The sequence below is a fragment of the Aphelocoma coerulescens genome, chromosome 1A (genome assembly GCF_041296385.1).
Source record: "Aphelocoma coerulescens isolate FSJ_1873_10779 chromosome 1A, UR_Acoe_1.0, whole genome shotgun sequence".
Taxonomy (NCBI): domain Eukaryota; kingdom Metazoa; phylum Chordata; class Aves; order Passeriformes; family Corvidae; genus Aphelocoma; species Aphelocoma coerulescens.
This window is the reverse complement of record NC_091014.1, coordinates 77276918-77294171: the sequence shown is the minus strand read 5'-3', so window position 1 is coordinate 77294171 and position 17254 is coordinate 77276918. Positions and strand designations below refer to the sequence as shown.

The 17254-nt window shown below is 41.6% G+C and overlaps 1 long non-coding RNA gene across 3 annotated transcripts in view; it reads left to right on the top strand.

Annotated features, from left to right (window-relative positions):
* LOC138104789 (uncharacterized) overlaps window positions 1-17254 on the top strand; it is a 55687-nt gene that overhangs the window by 26667 nt on the left and 11766 nt on the right. The window lies entirely within an intron of this gene.

Here is a 17254-nt window from a genome sequence, read left to right as displayed (position 1 = left end):
AATTTCTTCCAAGTCCACAGGTGAAGGGAATTTCCACAGAACTGAGCTGAAGCAGTGGAGGAGCTGCAAGGTGCTGGAATCAGTTTTCTGGCCTTTGTGGCGTTGCTGCTGGGCTGTTTGAGTCGAACTGAAGCTGGTTAATGGCTCTGTTTGTTTATACGTGCCTATAAAGTTCTAAGATCCTCAACTTTGCCCGGAGTGTGAGCTGAGTTTTCTTTTGCTCTAAACCAATAAAAAGGCAGATAAATTTTGCAGAGCTTTGCCTTTGCCCACTTATTGTAAGCAAAGAAGATTTAGAGGTTGTTTGTGTTGTACTGCTCAGCAAGCTGGTTTTGGCTGCCCTCAGTAGTTCTGACATACGTACAGGGAGCTCCACAAATCGTGGCTGCTTTATCCAACTCCACTCTACTGTGAAGTTTTGCTTGCTTAAGACTATCACACTTACATGATGAGCTGAACTTAAGATGCCAGAAATGTCAGGACCTCCACAGGTGGACATGAATCTAGGGACTGAGTCATGTTTTATGTTCGAGGTAACTAAACATAAAACCTGCAAGGTAAGCCTCACAACTTTCACATTTTCACCTGCTAAAGATGAAATGTTTCTGCTAAGAGGGACTGTTCTAATTTAAACGAATTGCTGAATGGTATTCTCTCTTACATCCAAAATATCAAATGCTGAACAATTTTTTTTTTTTTTTTTTGCAATTCCTCTTGATGTTTTGTAGGTATAAAGGAAGGAGTGGTCTGGGTTTGTTTTTTTCCTGTCCAAAACCAGGTAGATGGCTACTTGGTTGTCAGGCTGGGTCAGAAATAATTTGCATTGATGAGTTGCAGTAAACGGCCTTGATGTGGTGTAAGTTTTTCAGTAGAATAGGTGGTGGTGTCAGGCCTGCAGTTCTTATTTTACTTATTTCAAGAGTGTTTTAATCACACTCATGAATCTCCCTCTCTCCTGAGTACAGATGGCTAACATTTAGTCAAAGAATTATGACAAAGGAAGAGATAGATTAATTTTTTTCTTGGAAAGAGAAGCTATTAAACTATTTCTGTCTATTTAATCAATAATAGCTTTATTTCCTGGAACTACTGAAATCCTAATGAGGACATGAATATTTGTACTAAAATTTATTTAATATTCAATCTCATTGTGCAGCATGATTCTACCAAGAAAGGTCTTCCAAAGGCCAAACCTTAATTATTTTGCTGCTGTTTTATTCCAGATAAGCACTAAAGCATTTCTCTCATATACTTTTTTCCCACCAAAGGTCATTCCTAATAAAATCTGATTTTCATTTTGTACATTGCAGAGTGACTTGCTTTTAAACAGTATCTTTCAATGAAGTTTGTTTGTTGCTAGAGAAAGAATGTGAGTTTCATTATACTCCTCTGTGGTTAGAAAATATTGCTAGGTCATCTCTATAGCTGGGGAATAAATGTCACAAAAATGGTGAGGCGTTGTGATGGTCACTGCTTAATGATCTGGGCTGTCTAGCAGAATTTGGAGTCCAGAATTAGGTGTGCAGCTTCCCACAAATCAGAAGTAGACATTTTAGCTTCCTACAAAAATAGGAGTAAGTTTTAACTGTGGAACAGCAGTTATTTAGCACAAGAAATTTGGTTGGGGTTGTTGTGTTAATGGATATTTGGGAAGATTAGGTGCTCTTTTCTCCCCCGCTTGAGGATTGGTTTGTTCTTTAGTTTTAGGCACTTTGATGGATTTTAATAGCTTCATTTAAAAGAATGAAGACAAATTGCTTCTACATGAGGGCTAGAGAAATGAATTTCTCTTTTTTATCTTGAATTAGATCTGAGGAAAATGTTTGAAATCCTGCCTTGTGTGGGTGGTTCCCTTAGACTTCTGCTGTCACTATTTTTGGTTAATTATTTAGTGAAACTACATCACAACCCTCCTAAGCACCAAGTGAGTTCTCTAAACACTGGGTAAAAGTCAAGCTCATTCTCTCCTTTAGACCAGCAAATAACTAAGTTGAGCAGAGGAACAGAGTTTAACGAGAAGATAGGGAGAATTCACTGTTTGCATGGGGAAAGAGGGATAATATCTTCTGACTCAAAACTCTCCTGGAGCAAAGCTCACTGTGTTTTGTGTGCTCTGCAAAGACCAGCAGGGGACATGGGAAGAAGAAAACCTGTTTTCTGTATATTGATGTGTCTTGGACTCATGATGGATACAGAACTTGCAGCTGAAGTGCTTTTGGAAGAACTCTGAGGCTGGAGGGCTCGGTTTCTACAGGACCAGGCAACAGCTGAGGAAAGCTTCTGAAGAGCTGTGTATTGGAGTAGCTGCCTTTTGGGGAGACAGGCACAGTCAAATGTGACTTCCCCGAGGTGCATTTTTGCTAATCAATAATACCCGATAACCATGTGGAAAGAGGAGCCAGGATAACTCTGAATGCCCTGAGATGATGCTGCAATGAGAAATGGAACCTTTCCTTGCAGCGCTTTAAGGCCCATCTCTTCAAAATAGGCAAAAAAGGAGAGTTTTATCCTGAGTGTTCGCAGTGAATATCCCGCCACGGCTTTACACAGCCGCAGTTGTGCTGGATGTGAGCCCGAGAAGCCAGACTTGCCCGAGCAGCCCTTGTCTGTCACGAGGTGGCACTGCAGAGTGGGCTTGCAAGCCCAGCCCTTGGGAATCCTTCAAGGGCAAATTTCTCCTAGAGAGGTCTGTGATTTCTGCGTGACTTCGGATGCTGGGTTTTCCTCTGAATCAGTCTGGAGAAGTAGACAACTTGAAAACTGCCTGCAGTCACAGCGTGAAGTTACAATTCCTTGAAATTATTCTTATGCAGGTCTATTTAATTAAAATTACAATGTGTAGTATTTTACAGGTACGCTGAAGAAAGAAAAAAAACCCAAACTGGCAGAAACTCAGCAGTAATGGCAGTGAAAAATCTGTCCAATATCACAACAGGGTAAGCAATAAGTCACTGTATCAATTTACTTGATTAGGGCTGTCAACAGAATGCATCTTTATAAATTCATTTCTGTGGGGCTGATACATCATCTTGAACTGGGCATTCAAATGCTGGGATAAAAACTGGGCATTAAAACATCTGGGGATTCAAGGGGCTTAAGACCAAGAGTTGCAAAGAGCCAAGCTGGAGAAAAGCTGTAGCTGAATTGCCCCAAGGGGACACAGATCAGATCATCTTTATAAGATGAAGAACTAGGATTGCTTCAACAAGTGTGTAACAGAAAGAGCAGGTTTTACTTGCAGTCTCTGATGGATTCCCATCTACAAGAATCCTGTTAGCAAAGTCCTTTCTCTTTCTCAGGGGAGGGAAGGACTGACAGACAAATGTTTTTTTCTTTGTTAGCAACCTTTCTCTGTCAAAATAACTCAGAACATTACCAAAGGATTCGTTCAAACCCACCAGAATTAAGATTGGTGGTCAGAGTTAGGGACCACTTTAGTGCTGGGCCATCTCACTGGCTGATTATGCTGAGCTAGAGGTGGTATCCTCTAACAACATACTCCTGTTCAAGCTCTGGCTCCCCTCACTGCGTGCTGTAGTTGGCAAGGCAACTTTCCAGCAGGGAATAATGAAGGAGAAATGAGTGTATGTGGAGTGCTGCAGGAATGTGGCCCCAGAGCAGCTGCTGCTCCTCTGGTGGGTCACACAACACCTGCTGCCTCTCCCCTCTCTCCCCCCAGTTTTGTCATGGGAGATGCACAGCAGAACTTGCTTGGTACCTGGAGAAATAGAGTTGTAGATGATTCTGCCCGTTTGCTAATTTGTGACATTTACAATGTTGAAGAGCTGTACTCTTGGGCACATATTGACATTTAATTAGGAAAATTACTCTGTGTTGGCTAGATTTAAATGTCAATTTATTAAGGCAATATATAGGTAATTTATCATGTAATGTATGTTCTGTACTAGATTAAAAAAGGATTGAAAATAATAGTAATTAAAAAATCCCATTCCAAAAATGTGTGAGCTACCATATGGCTGGCTACTGTAGCATAACAGAATAACAAGAACAGTTAATTATGTCAAGCAAGAATGTGTTAGAGAATCCATTTAAATAATCATGGATCACATGGTACCCATCAGTATCTGTTCAGAGATATTTTGTATGGATTTCCTCTTTTTAGAGTTGATTTTGCACAGGATCCCAATGCCAAAGGCTTTAGACTGGCTCAGCTTTAACAAACTAAGCCTATCTAAGGGTGTTAAATAAAGCCTGGCAAATGCCTGTGGCTATTTGCTATACACCCAGTTGAGCTCATCGGTTCATCATGTGTCCCAGATCTTTTCACTAAATAAGGGCAAAATTCTCCAGTGCATTTGGCACTGGGTTTACTGGGAGCCCTCTGTATGATGCAGCCATCGGCACTGAGCTCTCCAACCTGGACACCTCCACCAAGGGGAAGTGTCTGGAGACAGCCTGGCATGCACACTCCAGCCAAGCTGCTCCAGCTGGCAGCAGGAAAAGGGACAGGAAAGTGGGAAGCTGTGGCAAAGCACAAGCTGGATGGCACAGGCTAAAATGCCTGCTGATGAGCAGCCTTTTTGTGATTGTTAATTAAAGAGCAATCTCTCTCAATGGTGGGGCTACTTAAGCAAAACAAAACTTACTTGAGTGCACCTCTCCAGGGGTCAGATCATTTAGAAAATAAGTGATGCTGGTGAGTGTTGAGGACATCGGTTTGTTGAGTACTAACACCTCGTGAAACTGAGCTGAAAATACAGATTCCATTAATCCACAGCAACAACCTTATTCCATGCATGCTTTAAGTAGTGTTGCAGAGCAACCAAATATTTCCCACCAAGCAAGCACCCAGAAGTCTTGCTGATTATCTGAACTACAGCTGCATCTGCCAAACTGGGCTGGAAATCTCCAGAGGACTTGCTTTTCATTAGATTTCTAATATTTCCCTTTTCTAGTCGGGCTGGAAAGATGAGAGCATCCTGCCCTTGCTCCTGGTCCCAGCCAGAGCCAAGAAACAGAGAAGCATGTGAAAATGCAAAGGGTGTGGGGAAGAACAACAAAGTCCCTCTTGCCAAGTCTTGGATTTCATGAAAGAGATGAGGAAAAGGATCGATCAGTCCTGAATTATCTGCTTAGCTTCAGGCATTCCTAGGACTTTGCTAACATCAACAGGTTCAGCACCAGAGAGATGTGCTTTCCTCATCAGTGACCTTGGGAAAAGTTAAACTTTTTAGACTCCCTGGCAGCAGATGGCTTCTCTCTCTAGTTGCTGTGTTGGCAACTGCATCAGTAAACAGAGATTATATACAGAGCCTTGGGGTTAGGCTGGTCTGAGTATATTAACACTATTTGGAAGGGGCAAGTAAACAAAATTATCAACATATTCCATAGGGGCCATCCAGCCACCAGAGATCTGTAACCAACCAGAGGATCTGCAAGCAGAGACTTAATCTAATGTATGTACTTCAAATTAACTAGGAAACTTGAGATGAAATAGAGCTTAACCATTTCATGTTCTGGCACAGAACTAATCCTGTGTGTCCGAGCTGAGCAGACAAGCTCTGCTTGATGTAAAGGGGCAAAATTTGATTTGCTACTGCTAATCTGTAGACCCCTTGAGGGTCTTTACATCCAAGCTATAATTTTTTTCTTTCTTTTCATGTGACTAGCTAACACAAAGAATGGTTAACAGCTCCCTTTTAAAATTTCATTTTCTCTCCTCCTGCCCACTTAATTTTCTCATTGGTCTTGGATACTCTATTGGGCATCGCTCTTTTTCTCCAAGAGGAAGGAAAGTTCCTTGGTCTCTCTCGCTGTGATTCAAAGAAAAATGTCTTCATTGCCCTCCCTGAGAGTGTGGGTTGATCATCTTTGACTTGATCAGGCCCAGAGTCCAACAGCACCTTTGCATGTAAAAGGCAATGTATACTCCATCAGTCTCTAATAAATTTTGTATGACTTGGGAAAGCCTGTTAATCTAGCATAGGAAACTGGGGGAAGAATGGCCAGAAGAGCTTCTCCTTTACAAACAGTGGTAAGGGAAATCTATTCTCCTGACTGCATAAACCTTACAGCTTCTTTTTTTCCTCAGTGCCAAGGACCAAAGTGAGCTAAGAATTGTTTGTGTTTGTCAATCAAATGGTTGTGTTGGATCCAAAGGTGCTACGAAAAGTAACATTTCAACTCCTAGCCTTCCCCTGCAATTCATTCAGTCAGCACCCAGTTTAAGGAAGGAAGTTCATCCTGTGGCATAAATATTAGTAATAAATGTGCTCTTGTGGGGTGGTTTTGATCATAAGATTTAGCAAGGGAAAAGTTAGCTGCAAGAATATAAAACATTTACTTTTGGCAAGAAGTGTTTTATTATGCACGTGGCAAGACAAATTAGAATAAATGGCCACCTCTGTCTTTATCCTCCACTGTTATTAATCTTGTGTCTCTGCAGCCACTGTGTGCTCACCAGAGATTTGTAACGAGAGTCTGCAGGAACTGAAATCATGAAGATTAACTGGGATATTAGTGTGAAATCAAACTGGCATTCGTTAGTAACTGCAGCGTCTGGACTAAGTGAGGAGCTGGACTCAGAGAGAACAGGAGGTTTGTTTAGTCTTATTGCAGCATTGCAATTGCTTGCTGCATTTTTCAGTCTTATCAAGAGACAAATGCCTCAGTGAGATTTTGTCTTTAGAGAGCATTGGGCCAAAGTGGATTTTAATTGATTTCTGCCCAGTCCAAATCTGGCTATTGGAATCAAGGAATCAGGTTTCATTACACGAGGGCTAAATTTTGGCTTGGTCTGTAAAGCTTGGCTTGCTGTTTATGGCTGAGCTGCAACGTGCACAGAGGGTGCATGAAGGCACAATATTCCATTTTAATCCATAGGTAGCACAGCTTCTGCCAGAATGATGCTGCAGATGATAAATAATGCCAGGCAGAGCAAGTTTCTGAGTCTATGAGCAGACTTAATGAACCTAAACCAAGAAAATATGGTGAGGAGAGCAGCTGAAGGTAGCAGCCTTTTATACATCATTTCTGGAGGGCTGTCAGGGAAGAGCTGCCCTTTCTCCCAACAAGTGCTCCCTTCCAAAGTTTAGCCTCCATATTCTTGCACTCCTCCCAGAATACCTGGCTGTGTCACGACTGAGCTTAGCCTTGAAAGCAGCAGGCTTTCAAAGAGACAACGCCTCGTGGTCCCCTGGAGAAGGCAAGGTGGAGGTACAGCAGAAAAACCAGTCTGCAGCATCAAGTCCCTCACACTCTGAGCACCACATGCTGCACAGAGCTTCATGGAATAGTGAGAGTGACATTTGTGGGTCCTGATTTGTAAGCCAAGACCTTTGCTTCCCAGAAATACTCTGCAATCACTAGGGGATGAAACAAGTAAGATCACTTGACTGGCATGTGTTGCTGTAACCACAGCATATACTGCTAGGTTTTGTTCTGTAGAAAAGAATTTAGTCCTGAGGTCTTTGGAAGGGGAAAAGGTGAATTAAATGTTATATGTTGCGTTGTTTTGTATTATTTTTGTTTTAGGGCCAAAAGTGGCCATTATAATAATTTAATTAGATATTCTGCATAACCCAAGGCAAAGAATTCAGCCACTAATCGCTGCATCCAGCTTGTAGCTTCTGGTTGGGTTATGTTTTAGAAAGACATCCCAGAAAGAGTGGTATGTTTTTGGAAAAGGCTTACCATCTGAAAGCTGAGGGGACAGCACAGACAGCATATGTTAGGGGAGGACAGATTAAACTACTTGGTTCTTACCTAGTGAAATCTGAAATATACAAACATATAGACAGGAAATGTTGTTTTATTATAAACGTAGTACTGCATTTACAAATCAAGCAAGATTTCTGAGAGCCTGAATCTGGGTGAGTCTGTTTCACAGAGAAGCCTTGCAGGGGGAATGTGCCTGTGTGATGCTCTGATGTCTGATGGGAAATGAACACATCCTGTAAGCCCCAGCAGAAATTCTGCTTCTCTGCCTAGATTCCTATCTATCTGTCTGTCTGTCTACTTATCTATTTTAATACTTAAAGATATAAAACCTATGTACCTCCCACCTTGTTTTGCTCTCTCCCAAAAATTACTATATGCCCTAAACATTTTGAGTGGAAGAAATGCTAAAGAAAAGGGTACTTTCATGCAACTGCTCTTGAATGCTGTCTCACACAAAATAGTGTGATAAACAGGAGCTGGTGCTGTAATAAACACTACAGACTTGCTAGGTTTAGCTGCAAGTATTCAGTGATCAGCAGAATCTAGATTAAAACCCGGGTTTTTTTTTTTAGTTTAGGAGAAGAACAAATTTTTCTGGATAATTATCAAGCTTACGTAGGTGACATGTTTTCCTATCTGTCCTAGAACAACAGATGCTAAGTTAGTCTTGCTTGGCTAAAAATGAAGACAAATCAAAAGGTAAGATCTTAGCAGTTTTTAAGGAAATAATGAAAATAATGCATGAGGCAGCAACAGTCCAGTTTGGGACAAAAATTGAGAAAGAACTTGGTGCCCAAGAAGTTTTACTGATAATTGCCTCAACAGCATCTATTTTCACCTTCAGGGAAAGACTAGATCTTTCATGTACTCAGAGAACAGAGGCATCAAAGAGCATTAGTGCCACAGTTCAGGTAAATCCACATCATTGTTATCCCTCCTTCAGAGGTTCTGCTTGCAAACAGAGCTCTCTACACAGAGCTGCCCAGCAGCTGAATCCCTTCCTTGTTTAATGGATTCTTGGCTGATTGCAGTCGGACATTTCCAAAGGTGTTTTAATTTATGATGGCATCCAAGGAACTGCATGTAGCCGGAATTTAGGATTTCTGTCACCTATAATGAGTAACTTTCCAAGGGTTCAGTCATTCCCTGGAGAGTTGGTGGCATTCTTGCCACTGACTGTGTTAGAAGCTTGAGTGAGTCTTAATGTTTTGGGCTGCTGAGTTAAAGAAATCACTGAGGGAGAACTGGAAAGCATCTCCTGCATCTGCAGGTGGACAGAAGAATGCCATTATCACTCTGATGGTGCAAAGCTAACAGCTTTTAAGTGACTGCTTTGCAGAAAACATCCTTCCTTTCTTCCTCACCTCATGTAAGAGTACAAATAAGTGCATGGGCCATAAAATGGAATTATGCAAGGAGTTAGTAGTTTGCCTTGATTCAGTTATTAGAGAGAAAAAACTGGAATGAGCTTGCCTTTTTGTTGTTCTTTTGTTGTTCTTGTTGGGGTTTGGTTTTAAGTCTCTTATTAGAGGTTTTAAAATTTTCTTGTAAATGACTCAAATGCTGTCTTATGACATATAACTCACAGTATGAATGATGTTTCATCCAGCAGGATGGCTGCTGTGGCTGCTCTCCCCCTCCTTGCTATGGCAGAGGGCTTAAAGTCCTAGTGCCAATTCCTTTATTTGTAACAGTGGTCAAATTGCAGCTTGTCCCTTGAAGGCACTGTGCAAAAATTATTATTCTGTTAATACTTCAGCCCACATGATGTAAATGCCCTGGACAATGTAATATATTGATTCAGCATTCTGCTGAGAAGCAAATTTCTGTCTCCTAGAAATTTGTGGTAGTGTAACCTGGGCATATATCGAAAGAAATTGTTATTGCTGTTCACACTATTGCCAGCACAGGAATTGTCAGCGTGATGCCTTGAGAGGCCACCTAAAAACAGAGACTAGACAAGAATACGGGAATAAGGCAGGTATTTATTTGAAAGGCCTTCAAAGGAGGCCTTTGAAGGAAGCTCTGGGGAGCCAGAGGCTGCTGCCGAGATAGACCCCAAGATGGACCCCAAGTCATGAGTTCTTCACACTTTTATAAGTTTGGTTCATTTGCATATCAGGGTTAATTCTCCAGTTAAAACTTCAGTTAATGATGTAATTTCCCCAAGCTTGCCCCCCTTTCAGAAGCTTTTGGTTTACACATTTTGGGCCTAGGATGGTCTGGGTGTCCTTGGAGAGCAGGCCCAGAGAGGCTTTGTTATGTCTGCCCAGCACAGAGAGCAGAAGTGAACAGGCTCCAAGGAACTTCAGAGTAGTACGGGATTTGAAAAACATGGAAGTTAAAACCTAAGGCATCAAGTGAAACAGAGACAAACAACCTCTTCACAGTGTTCTCTGCCTAAGCATCAGCATGAGAGTCCCAGGACATGGGGATGTGTATGCTGTTAAATAAGAGAGAGAGAGTTCTTGCTGCAAACCTTTGATTTCCAACACTCCTTGTTTACTCCCTCTCTTCCTGGCTCTGTTCTGGACCATTCCAGCTCTCTTGCAGACAACTCTGGGATGCAATGAGTTCATCCTGCACAGGGTGGGAGGAAATCAGAATCTTTGTCTTGATTTAATCCATGACTGTGCTCTATTTAGCAGTTTATTTATAGCTGGTGTCCCAAGAATTGACTCTGGTTCTCCAAAATTGGCTCTAGGTAAGAATTTGGATGGATTGAAATTCCCTGCTGACTGTTACACCTTCCCTAGAGAAACAAGCATACAAAACAAAAGGAGATTTCTGTCTCCATTAGACTGCCTACAAGCAGGTCAGTTGGTGATGCCTCCTGTAAAACTATGAACTTATTGATCTTGCGGCATCCACATCAAAAACACGTTCTGAATTATTAAGAAATTCAGACCATATTTAATTTTTCCTTTTTGACTGAGGACTTAAATAACTAGTTATGATACCTAAGGTCAGTTTATAAGCAGCCGGAGCTGTAGAACAGTGCTAAATTTAAAATCTAACCTTATTTCTCCAGAATGTTTTAAAAATAGCTTTTCACTGAAGAAGACTATAGTGGATCTATAAAACTGTGTTTTGCCAGCTTAGTATGTTGCCTGTAATCCTAAAGCTCCACTAAATCATAATCTTTTAATATTCAAATGCTATTTTCTTTAAATAGGTGACCTTGCATTCATGAAGAAATATGCTTTGAAGTGAGTTTTGTACTGACCTGCTTCCCAGCAAGGTGCATCCTTCCTCATTATTCAACATTATTGTTAACTTAAGCAAAGAGAATATAGCGCATACGCAGGAGCTAAGCTTGTTTAGAATGTCTGATAATGTAATGTGCTCATATTTTGGGGATAAAGCTTTTATTTGTGTTGAAAAGCAAGCCTAGGGAGGCTCAGATGGAGGCCAAGTTGTGGCTCATGAGCCCCGAGTGCTGGTCAAACTGTGGAGTGCGAGCTGTGGCCAAGGGCCAACCCACAGTAGATGGGCACTGTGAATGGATGTTGAGACACTGAGATGGGGAAGGGGGCAGTGATACTTTAATTCAGCAAACAGGATCTTCTCACTCATTGCCTAATGGAGTCCTTCAAGGTGTGAGTGATTTGGGAAGCTCCTTCCCTGGGAAGTGGGGGATTCCACAAGCTCTTTGTGCTCTTGGTGCGCTCTGGTAAGCTCCATGCAGCCTGGCTTGTGCATCCTAACCAGTAAACTGAGGCCCAGTCCTGCAGCCCTTCTCCTTGCAGGGTTTCCATGGAATTCAGAAGGTTTTTCTCCTTGTAAGTTCGGTGTCTTGCAACGTTACAGGACAAAAAGCAGTTTATGGATACCATGTGAATTGTGTCATACCAGAGTGACCAGTAACCAGATGACTCACTGCAGATGCATTGGTAGTTTTGGTGTTTGTCTATTATTTTTTTCTGGCTGAGCTGACAGAAGGCTTATTGTAGGAGTCTGAGAATTGCTCCCATCTGAGAGATTTTGGATCATGTCCACTCTTTCCAAGTATCTGGCTTAGCAGTGGAGCTGGAGATCAGGCATTCCAGCCCTGAGAGCTGTCCTCATTTCTGCTACTGTCCTCTCGGAGCTGTGACACACTCATCTGACATGTCACCTTTCCCCAGAATTATACTGACAGTGACCATTACAGGCTGCAGATTCACTGGGGAATGGGAGGGAAGGATAAAAAGGGGATGCATTTTCTGTTTCAAGTTCCTCAGCCACACTGTTATCAAAACAGACAATTCCACCCGGAGATCTGCTGTTTCCTGCTCCTCATCCCAGAGAAGAGGAGGTTATGCATATGATTTTGATTTCTTACTCCATTGACTCTTCCCTTTGCGGGTTCACCTCTCCCCTCCTCATTTGCTGTCCTGGAAATCTCTAGGAGAGGGAGCAGTGATGTCAGCTCACCTCATAGCTGTGGTTTCACGCCCTGGTTAGTGCCACTTCAGGAGGTGGCACGTCATGTGATCAGTTGAAATGGGAGGAAAGTTTTTTGAATACTGAGACTCCTGAAGAAAGACAAAAAAAATTAGATTAAGTTCTCCCTAGTGCTGGGGGTGCTGATAATATCATGTCCAGCAGCCCTGTGGTATCACCTGTATGTCCAGTATGAGACAGACTTTTAAACAAGCCTTTACCCTCTTTGATTATCTCACTCATTCACATGCTCCCTGCATGAGAGTTACATTCACTGGATTTCAGTTTCCCTTCCCCATGGGGGGGTTTTCGTAGATCAGGGAAGGCTGACAGAAACTCGTGGTGCTTCATGGTGTGGTGCAGCTTCCAGCTGCCAGTACTTGGTGCTACCGGGCAACTTCCCTGAGCCTCCCCAGACACTCATCTCCACACAGCTCCTTGATCTCCTGGATCTGCCACCGCTTCTGGGATCTTCCTCCAGATGGCATCTTCCCCTTCCTATTTCTGGGCCCTCTTCTCTCCAAGACCATGGTTTCTCTGTGGGAACTCTTCCTTTTGGACTCCTTTCTGAAACCATAAATGCCTGACTGTTCCAATCCAAAATACTGTGTATGAAGAAGTTTAGTGTGTTGTCAGCATCCTAATTGGTGGCTCTGTCTCACATCCCTTTCTTTAAAAGGACTTGGAATGTGTCACTTTTGTTGAGTCTGGATAATCTACAACAGCCTGCACTTGTTGCAGCCAGGCTGAAGTATCAGGCTTCTGTCAGAGAGTTCAGAACTTCAGTTTTGGACATTCACCCACCCACACAAACTCAGCTATCTGCTGCTTGTTAGCATTTATCATTTAAGCTATTTTTTAACCAGTTATTCACTTAGTCTTGTATCCAACCTCACTGCCTTGCAGCCAAAATAATTGTGGGTGAAAAAGTTAGTGAGATGAGTGTGGAGAAGGATGGACAGAGGAGATTCTTCATTCATGTCATCCAGTTTGACATATGGGGACTACAGCAAAAGGTGTAATGCCAGTAAAGAGCCTCAGAGACCTTCCTGCCCTTGCTCCAGACCAGGACTGATGTGTCCTAGCTTGCATCAGTACATTTAAAAGAGATACTAGTAAATGAGAGAAGCCACATAGACAATGTTTTCATTAATATCTACTAACCAGAGCCAGTTTTCTTTTTTTTTTTTTTTTTGGCTTTCCACCCTTTGGATTTCTCCAGTTTTCCCCTTGATTACAGAAGCCTCATATACTAAAAACTGCTTTTCTCTGCCTCTCCCATCTGGCATCTGGGCCAGCCTGGCAGTACGTGTTGTCAGACTGCTCAGGTGTTTTATTTCTGCCATGGAATAATGCATGGCTTGAGTTAGACTCTGAGCTGGACAATTAATTAATTAATTAATTTCTTCTGTGTTCTCAGTGAGGTGGTGGTTGTTTGTTTGGGGTTTCTTTATTCTGTTGGTTATGGAATTATTGTTATTGTTATAGTTATTGCTGGCTGCAGGGTTTAGGCTGGGTCCTGGCAGCAGCTGCAGTGGAGGAAGCAATGTTTCTGAAGGAAAAGGAGGAACCCACAGAGTGAACCATATATAAAACCTTAGTTACTACCATTGTAAGCCACCGACGTATTTAGTTGCTGGATCTGAAATTAAATGTGAGTGGCATATCACATGAGGAGCAAAATACAGCATTATCTCTTAACCATAACAGGAATACAAACTATGGGCTTTCACGTGGTGGTGTGGTAAAACACAGCTTCATTTTTGGGTTAGTCTGGGGACAGCTGATGCTTACTTACATGTCACTGAGGTGGCTCTGCAAAGATTACATTTTCTAAATGTCTATTAAATTTGTTAGGCCAGAGACTGTTTATTTTTCAGGAAGGCCTATTTGACAGTTTTCCCACCTTTGATTATGTAATTGGTCAGTATGACAAACTCTGGCAGTGATCTTTCCATCTCTCATTAAAACAACTCCTCCTACTTCCTCCTCCCTCCACAACATTATTTCTTCTATTGCTCTCTGACCTTTTGCATTGCTTCAGTTAGACAAGCTATGAAAATATACACCTGAATTCTACCACTTCTGCATCAAATTTATTAAAAATTCTTTCTGTGACTTCAGTGTCAGTGGTAGTAGTAAAGCTCCCACAGGGAAATTAATAGAAATGCTCCACTGTGCCCTGGGCAGATGGTGTGGGTGTATACAGGAAAAACAAATTCCTGTCCCTTCTTAGCACCTGTTGTACCCAGAGGATAATAATTTCTTTGCAAGTAATTGGAAAGAATAACTTTCTCTCCTTATCGAAAAGCTTTTAAAGTTGTGTTTATCTCCTCAAAAACTCCCTTCAGGAAGTTGAAGAATAAATTGGAGTTGTGGTTTTGCAATGTACTCCTTGAAGATGTTAGAATTAAGATGACACATGATGATTTGTGGTGATTAATGAATAGGTGAAGTCATAGGTATTCCACTGACCTTTAAAATGTGGTTCAAAGCAAACTTTGACATTTTTCAGTAGCATCAAAGTCAGGACCAGCTACTGGAATTTCAGGATGTACTATTGTTAATGCAGATTAAGCAGTGGCTTGATCCTTAATGGCACCTTTTTTCTGAGAGTTCACCTTTCTAAAGCATTTTGAATCCACGTGATCTGGAGCTGCTTAAGAAGTTAAGAAGAGCTGAAATTTGGAGCATGAGATTCCTCTGCCTTGAAAATGACCAGAGTGAATGCCCATGTTTCTCTGCTTTGGTTTCAGGGATCTTTTCCAGATTGCTCAGATTCAGATATTAAGTCTACTTAGTAGCTTCACACATCTTAGTCTGCCTAGGGGAGGTTCCTTCTGTGACAAACTTTAGGTAGAGGTAGAAAATAATCAGAGATCCCCTGGTGCTAGCTCAGTGTGTCAGAGTGCTCTTAACCTGAGGCTACAGAGGTGGTCAAACTGCAAATTTGTCGACTAGTTTTGAAGTCAGAGAACTTTTGTTTTGGGAGTTTTATTCCTGAGGTGCACTTAGTGCTAAATGTTTTGATCCTCACCTCTTCTTATCTAGAGGAGCTGGGGGAGGGCCGCCCTGAAGGCTGCAGTGACTGTACAATAGATATGATCTCTCTTTTATTTCTGATGGCACAGGCTGTTTTGGATAGACTGAAACAGTAGTCTTGGTTGTGTTGTACATTTAATTTAATTAAAGGAACCAAGCCAAACATCTGGTTTGAAATTCTAAGGAAGAATGGTAGATCTCAGCCTTGTTTTCAAAAGGGTAGCAACATCTCTCATGCAAAGAAAAGCTGCCTGATCGTTATGATGATAGTATTGAAAACTGTGGCAACTCTTTCAAACTCCTGGAAGTCCCTAGCCATAAGCATGCTTGGTTTTCTGCACAAGATCAAATAGTTTAGCTCTTCAGCCTGGCATCACTAATAAATACTTTTGAGTGTGAGAAGCTTTAAGTTATGTTTTAGGCAGAAAATGAATAAAAAGTTAAATGAATGTGGCAGTTCTGGCTGTAGTGGGTCTAGAAATGTGGAAATCAGAATTAAATGATAACAAGTGGATGGGGGTTTTGGTTTAGTAGTCCACATTTATTGAGAAGTTTGGTTAAGTGATGAGCTCTCAGCAAGGCACTGAACCTCTGCTGCCACAGCAGCTGTTGTGTTTGAATGGATTTCCAGTATCCACAGAGGGCAGCCTGGTTTTTGTCCAGTTTATGTGGGTTATCTCCTGATACAAGCCGATCTTATGGCTTTCAAACAGCATTTCCCAGCATGTCTTAGGCTGAAGAGCTGCTTATTTTCTGGGGAAAACTGGTGACACAGCTATGACACTGTAAAGCTGCTTTGGGCCTTTCTTACTCTCCAGTCAGAGCTCTTGGTGCAAAGTGACAGCAAGAGGCAGCAAAGAGGGCTTGAGAGGGTTTTGACTCCTTGAATACTTTGCTGATTCTGCAGCAACAGAAGCCACCAAACACATTCTCTTGTAGCTTTTCAATTCACCCTTGGTTTTTGCACAAATCTTTGCATTAGAGGGCATCCTTCTTTCACTCCACTGCTCTGCTGTGGTCTCTTGAATCTGGAGTTTTAATTCAAACTTGATATGAAACATGATCTAAACTCCCATCCATAATCTTTTCCCAAAAGGAGTGTTGCTGTGAGCCAGGAATAAAGATAATAATAAGCTCTCAAGCCTGTCATTGATAACACCTTCTGTGATAATTTGAAGCAGTACAGGATGAAGCATGATCCTGCCAAAGTCAGTGCAAAGGACCCCATGTGCAGTCAGATCTCCTGAGTGGAGAGGTCCATCTTCATGTGAGCAATGAAAGCCTGGCACCAGTAATGAGATATGAAGCATTTACTCCACCAATGCTTGGCAACCAGGTTGGCATTTGGTTATTTCTTTGTGAAAATGCTGCTTGACCAGACAGCAATGAATTATGACCCATAATATGCATCTATTATTCTTATCATCTTTTCCAGGGCTGAGTTACATGTTCCTGCTGTCAAATCCTCAGATGTCTTCCTGACAGCTGAATGTCCCCAGTAACTCTTCAGATCCCCAGCCATTTTGTAGAACAAATGTGATTTATTTTAATTTTGTACTGCTTTTGTTTTAAGTGAGGATGTAACTTAAACACACAAACACAGGGATTTTCTAGCCGTGCCAGTTGTAAACACCAGACTGGTGGTAGGTTGATTTTGTGTTCTTGGTACCAGTGGCCAGCTCCAGTTTTTGGAATAGAGTTATATTAAGAACTGAAAAATTATTTCAGAACACATGGGAGGATGTAACATTTCAGAACTAATTATAAATTTAAAATATACTGCAAAAGCTGAAAAAGTGGGAGATGGGAAAGTTTCTAAACTAAAGAGAATATATGAAACATAGGAGTTCTCATAACTCAAGCAATAAGTATTTTTCCTCAATTATCAATTTGCTTTTATCTATCTCTTGTTATAGCTTTAATCTTTGGACTTACTTTTGAGACCCTATTTCCAGTTTGAACTGCTTGAAATCTGTGCTCAAATCAAAGAGCAGCACAAAATGTGCTTTGCTTTGTGTACAAGCATTCTTCTCTTTGGTTAATCATTTCAGTGTGAGGGGAGAGGGGAGCGGATGGTTTGTTTTATTTTTATGAATGCAGTACCCGT